This window comes from Castanea sativa, chromosome 9, assembly GCF_040712315.1.
Source record: "Castanea sativa cultivar Marrone di Chiusa Pesio chromosome 9, ASM4071231v1".
NCBI lineage: Eukaryota > Viridiplantae > Streptophyta > Magnoliopsida > Fagales > Fagaceae > Castanea > Castanea sativa.
In genome coordinates this window covers 724,713-739,400 of record NC_134021.1, presented here as the reverse complement: position 1 = coordinate 739,400, position 14,688 = coordinate 724,713, and the positions used below count along the sequence as shown (strand labels likewise).

General features: G+C 29.0%; 1 non-coding gene across 1 annotated transcript; it reads left to right on the top strand.

The window, feature by feature from the left end:
- The first annotated feature begins 3,514 nt into the window (after positions 1-3,514).
- On the top strand, positions 3,515-3,587 carry TRNAK-CUU (transfer RNA lysine (anticodon CUU)). Its single transcript has one exon. It is a non-coding gene; the product is annotated as a tRNA-Lys (tRNA).
- Positions 3,588-14,688: the final 11,101 nt, after the last annotated feature.

The window sequence follows — 14,688 nt, the reverse complement described above, 5'->3', positions numbered from 1 at the left end:
CATTCCAAATTATATAGATTTAATAAATTTCAAATTAAAATGTTAGCAAAAATGATAACCTTGGGAGATTTAAAAAATATAGTGGTGGAGAATTTGAAAAATATAGTTGCTAGAAATGAATAAATGAAAAAAAAATTATTAAAAAAAAAAACTCAATACTTGATTTCTTGATAGTAAAGTACCATACAAAAAAAAAGGAAAAGATAAATCACTTCACATTCCACACTCTAGATACTAATTACTATATTAAATTTATAATCCACTTACTAATATAATATTTACAAAAAAAGTATAAAAAAAAAAATTACTTAGTACTTGATTTCTTAAAAGTAAATTATCATACAAAAAGGGGAAAAAAAAAGATAGAGATAAATAACTCCACAGTCCCAATCTAAATACTAATTATTATCTTAAATATTTATAATTTACTTAATAATATAAAATTTATTTTAAAAAAAGTGAAAAAAAAAACTTACTCAATACTTAATTTCTTAAAAGTAAATTACTATACAAAAACCAAAAAGTTTAGAATTAATAAACATAAATTTTTTTTTTTAAAGTATGGACAATTTACATTTTCTACCTAATAATATTCTTACAAGATTAAAAAGTTAAAAAATATATAAGAATGACTATTAATAATATTTAAATTATATAGGTAAGAATTATACTATATATTTTAATGTGTATATTTTAAGTATATTAATGCATACATAACATAACTTACCGTAGCTCCTAATGGTGGATTTTAATGAAATTTAAGCCCTTTCTAGATGTTCGGCGGATAATCAAGAAGTCATGAACGAAAAAGTTGATAGAGGAACATTTCCAGCTTCTTGTTTCTCAAAAGCCCACTTTACATTTTGTCCCCAGCCCATTTCAATCGACAACAGATTTTGCTTTCTACTAGGTACCAATGAAATGGGCCGAGTTTCAAATTCCGCCTTGAACCCATGTGGCTTGCCTCTAGGGATTCTATTCAATGTTAGAATTACTATGAACTTCAAAACAATTTAAAATTTAATTACTTGCTTTTTTAAAGGCTTTTTAACTGTTAGAGAAATAGGTGGATGATATTATGGGTTGTACTCTTATGTTGTATGAGTCGTACTCTTCTAAAAATGATGAAAATTTATAGGAAGTTTCTAATCATGATATATCCCTACTAGTTATTTTATTTAAGAACATTTATTATCTTATTACCGGCCCTTCATATATATAAAATAAGGATTTTGCTAATATGTGCCCTTAGGGCACACAATAACTATTTATTTTTTGATAAAAATTTCTCGAGAATTGAAAAAGTATTGACAGTTTTAACCAGACTCATAAAATAATATCGAGAGAAGTGGATATCAATAATTTTAAAACGTTTAGGTTTAAACCAATTTAGAGATATCTCCCTCCAATCCACTATATGATGATTAGATAAATCATCTATATGCAGTTTTAAAACAATTAGGTTTAAACCAGTTTAGAGATATCTCCCTCCAACCTACTATATGATGATTAGATAAATCATCCATATACAGTTTTATTTACATTAATTTATTTAATAAGTAATGTGACTTATTTAAATAATACACATAAATAGTCTTATAAATCTTCACACAATGAGTTAGCCTACTATGTCCTCAAATTACTAATATCATATTTTTATTTAGTAGTTTTCACCATCATCTTCGTGGTCATTGTTGGTTATACTAGGAAACCTTAGGAGCATTAAAATTTACATTTTTTAAGAGCATCTATACAAACCTTAGAGTCACTCTCTATGTCAAACTGGAGAACATCAAAACTGGAAATAAAATTAAGTGCACCAAGAATAGCTCCAACCCTTGCTTGAATATGGATGTTGGCCTACACGTTTGAATGGGCGAATATCAATTTCCCTATCCAATCTTTCGCCACTATAGCATCATAATTCATTTCGATACAATTTGCCTTGGTTTAGACCAGCTTCCACTTCTATGAATAATGTTCGAGGATGGCCTAAACTCATTTGTGTGGGCTTCTAATGAGTATTGTCTACGCCTTCATATACTGCTTTATTTCTCCACGTCCAAAGGTAGTCAATTGTCACTGCCCCAAAGAAGAAAAATTTATCCTTTTACTAGTTGTCTAATGGAAAAGGATAAATTGTCCTTTATAGTCATACTCCTCCTCAACTTGTTGCAATATTGGACTTTTTATTAAAGCACGTTTCTAAAACTACACCAAACACACAATTTGGATTTTCAATAGTAAAAATGGCTAACAGTGCTCCCTAAAACTGAAACAAACACACACGAAGACACTAGTTGATGACAAAAAAAACTTTACCACTTGATCTAATTAGGACCCAGTATTAAATTTTATGCTTGAAGAATAAAATAGTTGATTCTCTCTATAAAATTAATCTTAATTTGATTAGTATTAATTCATCGATTTTGAATCCATCTTTGCTTTGGACAACTTGAGGTTGTTTGTGTGATTTTATTACCAAGTGAAATTGCAATAGTGCATTTCTTAAATAGGATTTTATTATTCTATATTTTAATTTTTGGCATGTTGTAATTTTATATAGTAAATGGTATTCATTTTATTTGTATGCTTCTTTTAATAAATTTCTACAAGATAATATCAATCAAAATATGAAAAACTTATAAAAAAACAAATAGAAAATTAATTGAATCTTAAATAGGATCTCTTGTTAAATTTGTTACTAGATGTATAAAAAGTATAAATCTATATAAATTTCTATCATATTTATAATAATAAAAAAAGAAAGCATAAAAATTAATAAATTGAAATTAAAACAAAAACTTATGTTTTTTTAAATAAGAGTTTTAACTTATCTTGAGTATGGTGATGCGCGGTGAAGAAAAAAATTAAAATCTAATTTTGATTTTGAGAGAGAGAGAGTGTGTGTGTGTAGTGTGTAGTCGTATGAGAGATTGGGTGGGCAAGGTTCACATCTACCATGTGGGTGATGACTTACAAAAATTAAAGTATTGAATCATTATGAGAAATTGATTATCAATGATTATTCAATACAAACATAATTTTTTTTTTAAATTTTAATCTTTAGTAAATAATTTTAATCTTTAGTAAATTTTAATCTATTGTTCCCAAAATTTAGAATTTTTCTTAGGGTGGGAGAGAAAGTGTGCTACCTATCTATACCTATTTATTTTTATTTTTTCAATAATTATAATTTCTAAACTAAAATTTTGAGGTCTCTTTCTAAGACTGGTTCGCAAGTAATGGTTTGAGTAACCCTGTCTATGAACCGGTCATATTACCAATATTATACCATCTCAATAAATTACAAACAAAAATTAGTAAAATTTGTAGGGTAGCTAACTTTACTTAATCTAATGTAAGCTCAAAAACAAAAAATTCAGATTCTTTCATTTATCACGGTGATCCTACATCATACGAGCACAAAAAGCTATTTATAATTTCGACCACGTTGTATGATTATAGCAACAGTATGTTTATTATAAAATATCCCGTAGAAAATGTCAAGGAAGCCCGTCTAGCTCAGTTGGTAGAGCGCAAGGCTCTTAACCTTGTGGTCGTGGGTTCGAGCCCCACGGTGGGCGATCTCAAGTTTTTTTACTTTTTAATACCACTATTTCTCTTCTCTGAATGACTTAATTGTTTTTTTTTTTCCTTTTTTTTTTTTTATGTCACTATTTCTCTTCTTTGAATCATTCAAAGGCGAATAACAATCATCTTCAAATTCCTTATCAAATTTAATTTTGAGCCAATAAAGAAATTCGTGTTGCCACTATTTCTTTTTCTTTGAATCATTCAAAGGTGGAATAACCATCATCTTCAATTCCTTATCAAATTTAATTTTGAACTTGTAAAGAAATTTGTGTTTTGGAGAGTTATCTCCCCAATTCATTATCCAATTTAATTTTGAAGATATAAAGAAATTGATGTTTTGGAGATGATGACACTCATCAATGGCAAAGCTAAGATTTCAATTGGGAGAAGACTTGAAACATAAGTATGACTTTTGTTATGTTTCCAATTATCTCGAGTAACCCTTTAAAAATTATAACTTTATTAATCTTAACCCCACATAAAGATCACAAGTTGATTTGATTGTGAGAGTTTTAGAGAAATAATTTGATCCTTACATAAGAACAAACAAAAAAGAATAACTTTTTTCATAGCAAAATTACCCATTAATTAAGAATGATTTTATTTGTTTATTTTATTTTATTTTTTTAAAGCCTCCAAAAAAAAAAGAGAGAAGAAAATAAATTAATCTAAAAGTTGCAAAATATGATAACATACGTAAAAACTTTTCTAACAATATCGAATTCCAATATTAACATAACTTTGTTTTTGTAAGTATGTAAGGTATAAAGAGAAAAACTGAATCTAATGGTCAAATTCTCAAAATTCACATCTAATAAAAATATATTGAGTGATATAATATTACTTAAAATTATACTATGTGAAGATGAATAATTTCCATCCCCAACCTTTGTCGAATTTTCTTAAAATGACAAAGAAATTTCATTTTATCAAACAATGACAAGAAACAAGAAGACTATTACTTATCTTCCAACATGAAGTCTTTAAATCTAGGAAAGTTTAGTTTTGTGCTAAACTTTGTCCATAAATCTGTCAACGAACTTGTTTAGTATAGTTCTAATATTAGGGAAGTTATTAGAGTCATGGGCAAGTGTATGAGTTTGGTATCAAGTATGTTATCTTTCCTGATTCTATAAAAAGAAGGGTATGTTATCTTTCTTATTTCTTTTTGTTTTAGCTTAATTGACCGTTATAACTTATAAGGGAAGCACATCAAGAAGAAACTCATGCTATCTGATCAATTTTATAGTCTCTATAGAGTTTGGAGGCCAAGTTCCCTCGAATTAGCTCATAAAACATTCTTTTCACTCTTCTTCTTTTTTCATTTTTCATAAGAAACCCAAAATAGAGAAAGACAGTGTGTTGAATAGCCTAGGCATGGATCAAAGGATGGAATAATTGGAGCAAAGTCTAGCTCAAAACGGCTATATACCACACAGGGTAGAAGAAAAACACACACACACACACAATATTAGAAAGCATAAATTTTTATTTAGAAAGTAAATGCAATTGAATACTCAAAGCTAGTGAATAATAATCATCTAGGATAAGAATTCCTAGGACTCTTTGTCCTTGGGTACTTGTAAATATTTTTTTTCATTGGCACAAGTAAAAGGAAAAGGTTGAATCATTCATGCGTAGAAAGAGGTGCATGTGCTTGCCTAAGGACCATAATGAGAGAAACCATACAAAATTCTGAAGGACAGAAAAACTGTAACCTTTGGGCCATTCGGGAAGGGATTCCATGGCCACAGCGAATGAACGTAGTTCATTTAGGGCCCAGCAAGACATCAGTGCGTACTGTAGAGTGTAGATAGCTAGGGTGCCCAACCCTTTTTTGACTCTTTGTTTGATTATTTGATAGGTCTTCTCAATGAGTATGAAAGAAAATGTTTTCTAAAAGCAAAAAAGTATTATTTTCCCTTTTTAAATGGGCTAGTGGTTAAAAAGAACAATAATGAACAGCCGGTACTATGTTATAATTTATTATTATTATTATTATTATTTTTGGAGAATCACCATGTTTTAGAATAGTATTGTTGTATTGGACTCGGGTTAAAATATGCTACTTAGAGGGTACAATGATATGAGGTTTGAAGAGAATCCGAGAGGGGAGCCAACCCTTTTTGGACTATTTGTTTGATAGGTCTTCTCAAAGAGTAAAGACTAAGGAAGAAAATGTTTCTAAAACCTTTTTTTTTTTTTTTTAAGTTTTCTTTTCTTTTCTAAATGGGCCAGTGATTGAAAAGAACAATAATGTTCACAATTTTTGTGCTGAGTTGTGCTAGAAGTTGTGAACATTACTGTTGTCCTAGCAGTTTTTTTTCTTCTTCTTTTGACTCTTATTTGATAGGTCTTCTCAAAGAGCAAGGAAGAAAATGTTTTCTAAAAATAAAAAAGTATTTTTTTTCAGCTCTTTTTAAATGGGCCAGTGGTTCAAAGAACAATAATGACCATCCAACTTAACCACATAAAAAATAAAAAAAATAATGACCATCCAGTACCATATTTGTTAGAATAATATTGTCGTATTAGACTAGGGCTTTAAATTTGCCACTTAGGGCACAATGATATGAGGTTGCAAGAGAATCAGAGAGGGGAGCCACCCTTTACTGCCACAAGTGCTCGATAGCATCAACTCAGCAAAAGAAAAGATGTGCTTGAGAGCATCCATCAAATCTCGAAGTTCATATAGAAGAGCATTGGCTTTCCTTTCGAGTAGTACAACTTGCATTTGTACTAAACGTTTTACTCATCTCCCTCATTTTTTGAGTAGTACAACTTGAATTTTGTACTGAAATCAAACTAGAGAATGGTAGTGATTGGTGAGTTTAGATAATGCTCCCCCATCATAATTGTTTAATTGAAGGAATTTTTTATAAGTAATTATATAGATTCCCATAATTCCCCGATCCAGTATAAAACGCTTTTTATACTCAATTCAAACATTAAGTTTGGGCTCCATTATTATGGATTTTGAATTGATGGAATGTTTGACAATTTGTACTCCTAATTTCTAAAGTTTCTATTAGCAGGTGGTTGCTTAATTGTATTTGAAGTTAATAGTAAAGTCTCTTATCGTTAAAATATGGATTCGAATCTTGTCAACACTAGTTTCTCAAAAATCTCATTTGATTAGAAACTAAATTATATATATATATATATATATATATATATATATATATATATATATATATATATATATATTATCAATTACCAACCCCATATTCCCACATCATGAAAATGTAAATACCCACTTATTTAAGAGGGTGTATCCTAATCTTTTACAAAGTAAAATTTATACTAATTGAGTTAATTGAAACTCACAAATATATATAGATCCCACATTAAAATTATTTGTTAAGATAAGATGAAATAGAAATAAAAGATATATGAAATTGTATTTCTATGAAGGATCCTCTTCAAGATCCAATTGCTCAATTATGTGAAAGCACGTGGAGAAGTTATAAAAGCGAATGCTCAGTCCATTAGGTGGGTGGCCTTATACCATGGACGGAGCCATGTTTGGATTCCCCACCCCCCCCCCCTTTTTTAAATATTATTATTATATATATTAGGTACTAATTTTAGTAATTTTGTTTTAAAAAATTACACTTTTGCTCCCTTAAAAATATCATTGATTCTTTTAAGAGTATTGTTATAGTCACAAATTTTTCTATAACATTTTTAGAGACGATTAAGGTAACAAATTTTTATTGGTTCGCATTTGGACTCACCACTTACATTATTAGCAATTTGTAAAAAGGTTTGTAGTTCAAACATTTTTCACATTTTAAAGACCATTAAAAAATATTTATATGTCTAAAATCAAAAAAAGAAATATACAGGCCCAAAAAAATTAGTACAACAACAAAAATTATCAATAGTAAAACTAAAAAAAATAAAAAATTAAGCCTGGTCAACCAATTTTAGTTAAAACAAAAAATCCGACCCTTTAAAAAATTTTAAACAACTAGCAGTTAAGCGATTAAGTAGCAACAAAGTCAAAGGCCTAAGTCATTGCAGACAACCAACATCAAAGCCGCCCCCCCTAACTCTAAGTTCTGGCTTCATTCCTGCCTTGTACTTGTCTGCCCCATCAAACAAAAGAATAGCTACAATGATAACCATGGAGATAATGATAATCATTTTTTTTAATTAAAAAAAATGATGTTCTGTTAAAAATTAAAAGATAACTCTTGTAGGGGTATTGGGCCCAATAGTATATGAAGGATGGCCCAACGAAGTATTTTGGGCTGGAAACCCAAAATCCGAAGACATCAAAATGGTCGTGGACTATTTACATATCCAAACACGTCCGAGGAGTAGATTTGTCCTCGGGTTTCAAGGCCGAGGACATAGAAAGAGAAGTTTGGTATCCCTGGGTTATATTATAATGAGTCCTACAATTATGGGGATGCACGGTATACGTGGAGGGCGAGAGAAAGAACGGTGGAATGTCTAAAAATAAAGCTGCTACCACCGCCCATACATTAAAAGCTCTGTAAATTGATACTTGTATAGATGGAAGGATGGGACCTGAACATCGAGCTTGGAACTTGGTCCCTAATCCCGGCGGGCTTTAGGGAAGAATGGATGGGACAAGTATCCAAAAAGGGGGATTGCAACCAGAAAAGTGGAAGGTGATGAAGGGAAAGGAAAGGATATAAATAGGAGGAAAGGCATACGAAGAAGGGGAGGGACTTTTCTGAGTAAAAGAGATAGAGCCAATAGTAAATGATAATCAACACTTGTATCCAAACTTGAGAAATATCATTAGAAACCATCCTCGGACACAATCCGAGGACGATTTCTCAGTCTTACTCTTTGCAAACGATTCTTTGTTCTGTTCTATTGGGCCCGTTCTTTTTGTAATTGTCTAAACCATCCTTGAAATCTAAATTACAAGCCCATCCTCTACAAATTCATTGTAAAGAAAGGCCTTTCAAGCCCATTTTTCTCCCAGTCGTAGTTTGGGAACTTGAATTGTGTCCTTACAACTCTTTTTTTGGCTAATTATAAAATAAAATAGAACTTCTCCATTTATTGGATAGAAAATCTTAAGGTGAATAAAGTTTTCTACATTTTCTTATATTTGGTAATATTAAAAATAAATAAATAAATAAAAAAAGTCAGCATAAAACTATTTTTTGACTTCCTTTATTTATTTTGGCATGAGATAAAGTTAATGTTTGCTAAAAATTTGTGAAAATAATTTTATCTCACCCTAAGCTAAATAAAGGACTTCAAAAAATAATTTTTCAACTCATTTAAAGTCTTTACTAAATATAGGAAAATGAGATAAATTTGAAGAAGATACTTTTTGGAAAATAATTTATTTAAAAAAAAATGTTAACCTTAAAACAAACGGAGATTAAATCACTCTGGTAGTAGAGTGACCACTATACAAGTTGTCTTGAATTTTTTCTCAATAGTAATTAGGTCTTGTTTCTTTTGGCGCAAAATATTTAAATAAAAAACATTTTCTTCTTTTTAAATTAATTATCAAATTCACCACTGAGCCTCATTGCTCAGTGGTCACATCTTCATGATTTTTTTTTTGAAAAGACAACAATTTAAAAAAAAAAAAAGAAAAAGATGAACATAGAGGATTCACTTTACATTGGAGGATTAGTTTAAACTAAATATTTTTTCATTGGAAGAAACTAATAATATCATTTAGTTACAAGGTTATTGAGAGATAGTAATATAATTTATTCCTTTTTTTTATTCTCCCTTATTGTTCAACATTAAGTTATATAAATACTAGTCTTTTCATGCATGCTTTGCGCGTGCAATAAGGCTTTTTATTTTTTTGATCTAGTGTCATAATTTTGCTTCATCTTTTTTAATTTTAGATAAATTTGTTTTAAAAATATGGATTAGTAGGAGAGTGTCTTATATTGTAGACATTTTAAGTGAAATTTGTGATATATTTTCACTGGGTTTTTTCATGTTAAACCTAAGGTTTAAAGCTATTTTTTAACCACATAAAAGTTCAGTACAAAAAATAGAATCTTCTTATAAATAGTATAGATAACTCTCTCAAAAAAAAAAAATCTTATAATTATATATATGATTTTACATAACAAACATAACATTCAAATTCAAAAACAAATTCACCCTATCTACAATCTACTACTTCAACTAAATAAAATTTAATCAAACACTAACGTAACAAACTTAACAATTTATCTCACCCTTAAATATTACCCAACTCCTAGTCATAAAAAGTAAAAAACACAATTTTAAAATGATAAATGATATAAAATATAGGAACATTGCTGGAAAATTCTCTCTATTTTTTTTTCTTCTAATCAAACCCAAAAACATATTAAAAAAAAGAAGTTATTAGCCAAGAAGTAAATCTGCCAATGGGGTTTTCCATGTCCCTGGCAATGAGGTCTTCAAAAGGAGTTTTTTTTTTTTTTTTTTTTTAAGTCTGCGTTCTTGTTCTCCCCCCAAGGTTTATGAATAATTTTCCTCCATCTTAATGTCAAAGCTTTCCCTTTTTTAGTGGAAATAGTCAAATGCATCCACCCCTTTTGTCCTACTTGTTTTCAAAGAAGGGTAAAAACATGTGTAGGTTTGCATACAATAATACAAGAGAAGGTTTTGTTTTTGTATTTGTATTTGTATTTGTATTTGTATGAGAATGAGAGCGTTACTTGGAGTCATTGGACCCAGAAAACTCCATGATACAGACGTCACGTAAGAAGATGCGGTGGTGAGGTCCTAGATTTTTTTGACGTGTAAGTAATCAAAACCGTTACCGTCTACATTGTTCTAACAAAGTTTGGCTGCTACAGCTACTTTTGTGTCATAGTAATTATTATACCCACTTGATTCCTGGATGGCTTGCGTGAAGTGAAGTAGGTAAAAAGTCATATTCATGAGTCATGATGGTAGCGACTGGGGAACTGTCGCTGTGGGAGCGTCTCTTCTCTTCTGCTTCGATCGTTTTCCATCCAAAGTTAAAGGAGAGATAAGTTTTCTCTCTACGCATAGATAAAAAAAGCAGCGGCACGACATTTTCAGAAGGATAAAATCGCACACTCAAAGCCTCTCATTTTCACTGACACTCAACAATTAACATAAATAGTGGCAGTATCGGAGTTAGTCAAACAAAAAAAAACAAAAAAACTTTTTCTTTTATCAGGAATAATTTTCTACCACGCTGATAACTTATAAAACTTTCTACATTAATTATTGAAAGTACAAGATGTTGGTTAAGAAATTGTTTTATACCAAATCTTTCTGTTTTATGTAAAAAATTTTACCAGTTTTATGTAGCATGAAGCCAATTAATCTTATTTTTCTAGTTTCATTTATCACTTTAGTAATATTTTTTGCTCTTTTATCAATTCATATAAATTTTTTATTAACTGAACTTCACCATAATTTGTCATTAGCGAACATCTTATTATGCATGATAACATTTCTTATTATTCAAATAAGTCAATGTGTATTATTTAAAAAATTTTCCTTTAACTTTAACTAGTTTAAAATAATTTTTTCCAACCCAATCTGAATGACTTTTATATAGAATTATTACATAAGTACATAAGTATTATTTAAACAAGTCTCATGATTCATGAAATAAGTCACACGACTAAATCAATTTTCCTCTAAATCGATTTGGAATAAAAAAAATCCAAAAATAATAAGTTTTCATTATTTTTTTTTCAAAATTGTTTGAGATGGAAAGTTATGATCAGTAAATATCATTTTTATAGTTTCACCCAACATTGGCAATCAGTTTAATGTACACCAATCACAACATATTGCCTCAAATTACTATTGGAGTAATACTATTTATTATTTTATGATTCTCCCAATAACATGTTTTTAAAATTAGCTCCTAAACTTAACAATATCCTATTATTTTTATTTGTTAGTGACATCATTTTTTTATACATGTCAAATTGTCAATTTCAATATTTATTAAAAAATAGATAATGAAATATATATATATATATATATTTATTTATTTATTTATTTGGAGAGAGAGAGAGAGAGGTAGAAAATAGTGAAATATATTGATCCTTAGAATTATAAGATTTGAGAATTCAAAAAAGGAATTAGATTTCCATTTTTTAATAGATCCATACTAGTGTCATGCTTCTGAGTCTTGTATTGTTATGAGACTATCTTTTGGTGTCCTGTTTTATAATTTGATAAAAGATAAACTATTCGCTTGTTTGTCTGATTTTTTATTTTTTTAAGTTACAATAAAAGAGGATGGATTGAATCTTATATGTCTTTATTGAAAATAGCAAAAGCTACAAGCCAGTTATAAGACTTTTGACTATTAGTTTTTTTTTTTTAATAGTTGAGTTATAATTTATAAGGCTTTTGGCTATTCAATTCTATTATTAAACCACAACATTTATATAAAAATAAACCTTAAAATGACATTATTCTTTAACAAACAAAAAAAATAGTGTCAATGTCAGAGTTAGTCAAACCAAAAAAAAAAAAAAAAAAAATCTTTTATCAGGAATAATTTTCTACCACGCTGATAACGTATAAAACTTTCTACATCAATTATTAAAGGTACAAGATGTAGGTTAAGAAATTGTTTTATCCCAAATCTTTCTATTTTATGTAAGAATTTTTACTAGTTTTATATAACATGTAGTCAACTAATCTTATTTTTTGAGTTTCATCTATCACTTTAGTAATATTTTCAGCTCTCTTATCAATTCATATAAACTTTTTATTAACTGGACTTCACAATAATTTGTCATTAACAAACATTTTATTATGCATGTTAACATTTCTCATTATTTAAATAAGTCAATGTGTATTATTTAAAATTGTTTTCTTTAATTTTAACTAGTTTAAAATAATTTTTTTCAACTCAATCTGAATGACTTTTATATAGAATTATTTACATAAGTATTATTTAAACAAGTCTCATGATTCAAGAAATAAGTCATATGACTAAATCAATTTTCCTCCAAATCGATTTGGGACAAAAAAAAAAAAATACAAAAATAATAAGTTTCCATTTTTTTTCAAAATTATTTGAGATGGAAAGTTATGATCAGTAAATATCATTTTTACAGTTTCACCCAACATTGGCAATCGGTTTAATGTACACCAATCACAACATATTGCCTCAAATTATTATTGGAGTAATACTACATGTTAACGGTTGTCTTTAGGATAATTGTTAATAAATCATAATAAAAAAGTTTTGACACCACTTTCGTAAAAAATATAAAAAACTATCAACAACATTTATTATTTTATTACTCTCCCAATAAAATGTTTTTGAAAATAGCTCCTAAACTTAACATTTCCCTATTACTTTTATTTTTATTTGTTAGTGACATCATTTTTTTATACATGTCAAATTGTCAATTTCAATATTTAAAAAAGAGATAATGAAATATATATATATATATATATATATATATATATATATATATATATAGAGAGAGAGAGAGAGAGAGAGAGAGAGAGGTAGAAAATCAAGAAATATTTTGATCCTTAGAATTATAAGATTTGAGAATTCAAAAAAGGAATTAGATTTCGATTTTTTAATAGATCCATACTAGTGTCATGCTGCCAAGTCTTGTATTGTTATGGGACCATCTTTTGGTGTCCTATTTTATAACCGATAAAAGATAAACTATTCCCTTGTTTGTTTGTTTTTTTTTTTTTTTTTAAGTTACAATAAAAGATGATGGATTGATTCTCATATGTCTGTATTGAAAATACCAAAAGATGTTAGTCACTTATAAGACTTTTGACTATTTATGTTTTTTTAATAGTTGAGTTATAATTTATAAGGCTTTTGGCTATTCAATTCTATTATTAGACCACAACATTTATATTAAAAAAAAACCTTCAAACGGCATTATTTTTTTAACAAACCAAAAATATATTTAGTTTCTTATTCAGTAAATCTTCACAAATTTAATTTTTATAAGAGAAATGTTATGTTTACAATATTTTCACAACAAATTTTATGTGGCAGGTTGTTACGGGTTGTTATAGGTGGGGTAGAAAATTAATTTCATTGGTAGGTTCAAATTAGAACCAATAACAACTGTAAGGTCTCGTTTTGCACCTAACCCTACAAATGGGAAGGGGATAGGCCCAAAGAGCCCAATACAATGAATTTCTAGAGAGTGGGCTATAAATTTAAGTTTTAATGAGTTTTGCTAGTAACGATGTTGGGCTGAAATTATAATAGAAGGAAATTGGAACAATTTCAATAGTGAAAACTGTAATCGGTCTTAAGCTGAGGATGTTGGTTCTTATATTTCACTCTCTTAAGGACAAATTACTGATATTGTTCTTATGTATATAGTGTTTCCTCTCTTTCTCTCTTCCTCTCCTTTTTTCTCGATCCCCTTCCTTCGGGACCTTCTTCTTTCTTATACTTCCTTCCTTCTCTTATTTTTGCTCTCCACGTGTAGGTTTAGACTACTAATGTTGATACTTATCCAATCAGTACATTCCAGAAGTCTTTAGGTAATAGCTGTAAGGCTGAAAATCACTGTTCAAATATCATTTCCTCATTAATGCAGCCAGAGATTTAGATACAGAGCATTCAATGCAGTGGTTGCAGTTTTTCCTTAGATATTTCATAACTATTCCTGCTCCCAATGCCCCGCAAAACATATCTTCACCCACAAGACCTCTTAGAAGATCATTCTGGACAACATGACGTACCATCTAATCCTTACTTCGCTTAGTCAAGGAGATGCCCCATCTCGAATTACCTCCCTTAGTTTCTTCTGTCACAATTTGCTCATGGATCTCTAGGTCTGACATCTTCGTCGCTATTAATCTGTCCTCGGACAGGTGAATAACCTTGAACAAAACCTATGGCCCAAAAATGCACTTTGGGCTTTTTATCCCTACAACAACTAACCACCTATGATTTGTTATAAAAATATTGTGAAAATTTGTTGTGAACATAGCACATCTTTTTATAGTGGATCCAATTTGACAATTTCACATCTTTTCTTTAGCTGTCTTTTTGTTTTTGTTTTGTTTTTAAATAGAAGAAAAACACCATAAGACTACAAAAGCATTAACGTTATGTTTGGTAGCAGTTTTTGTTTTCTATTT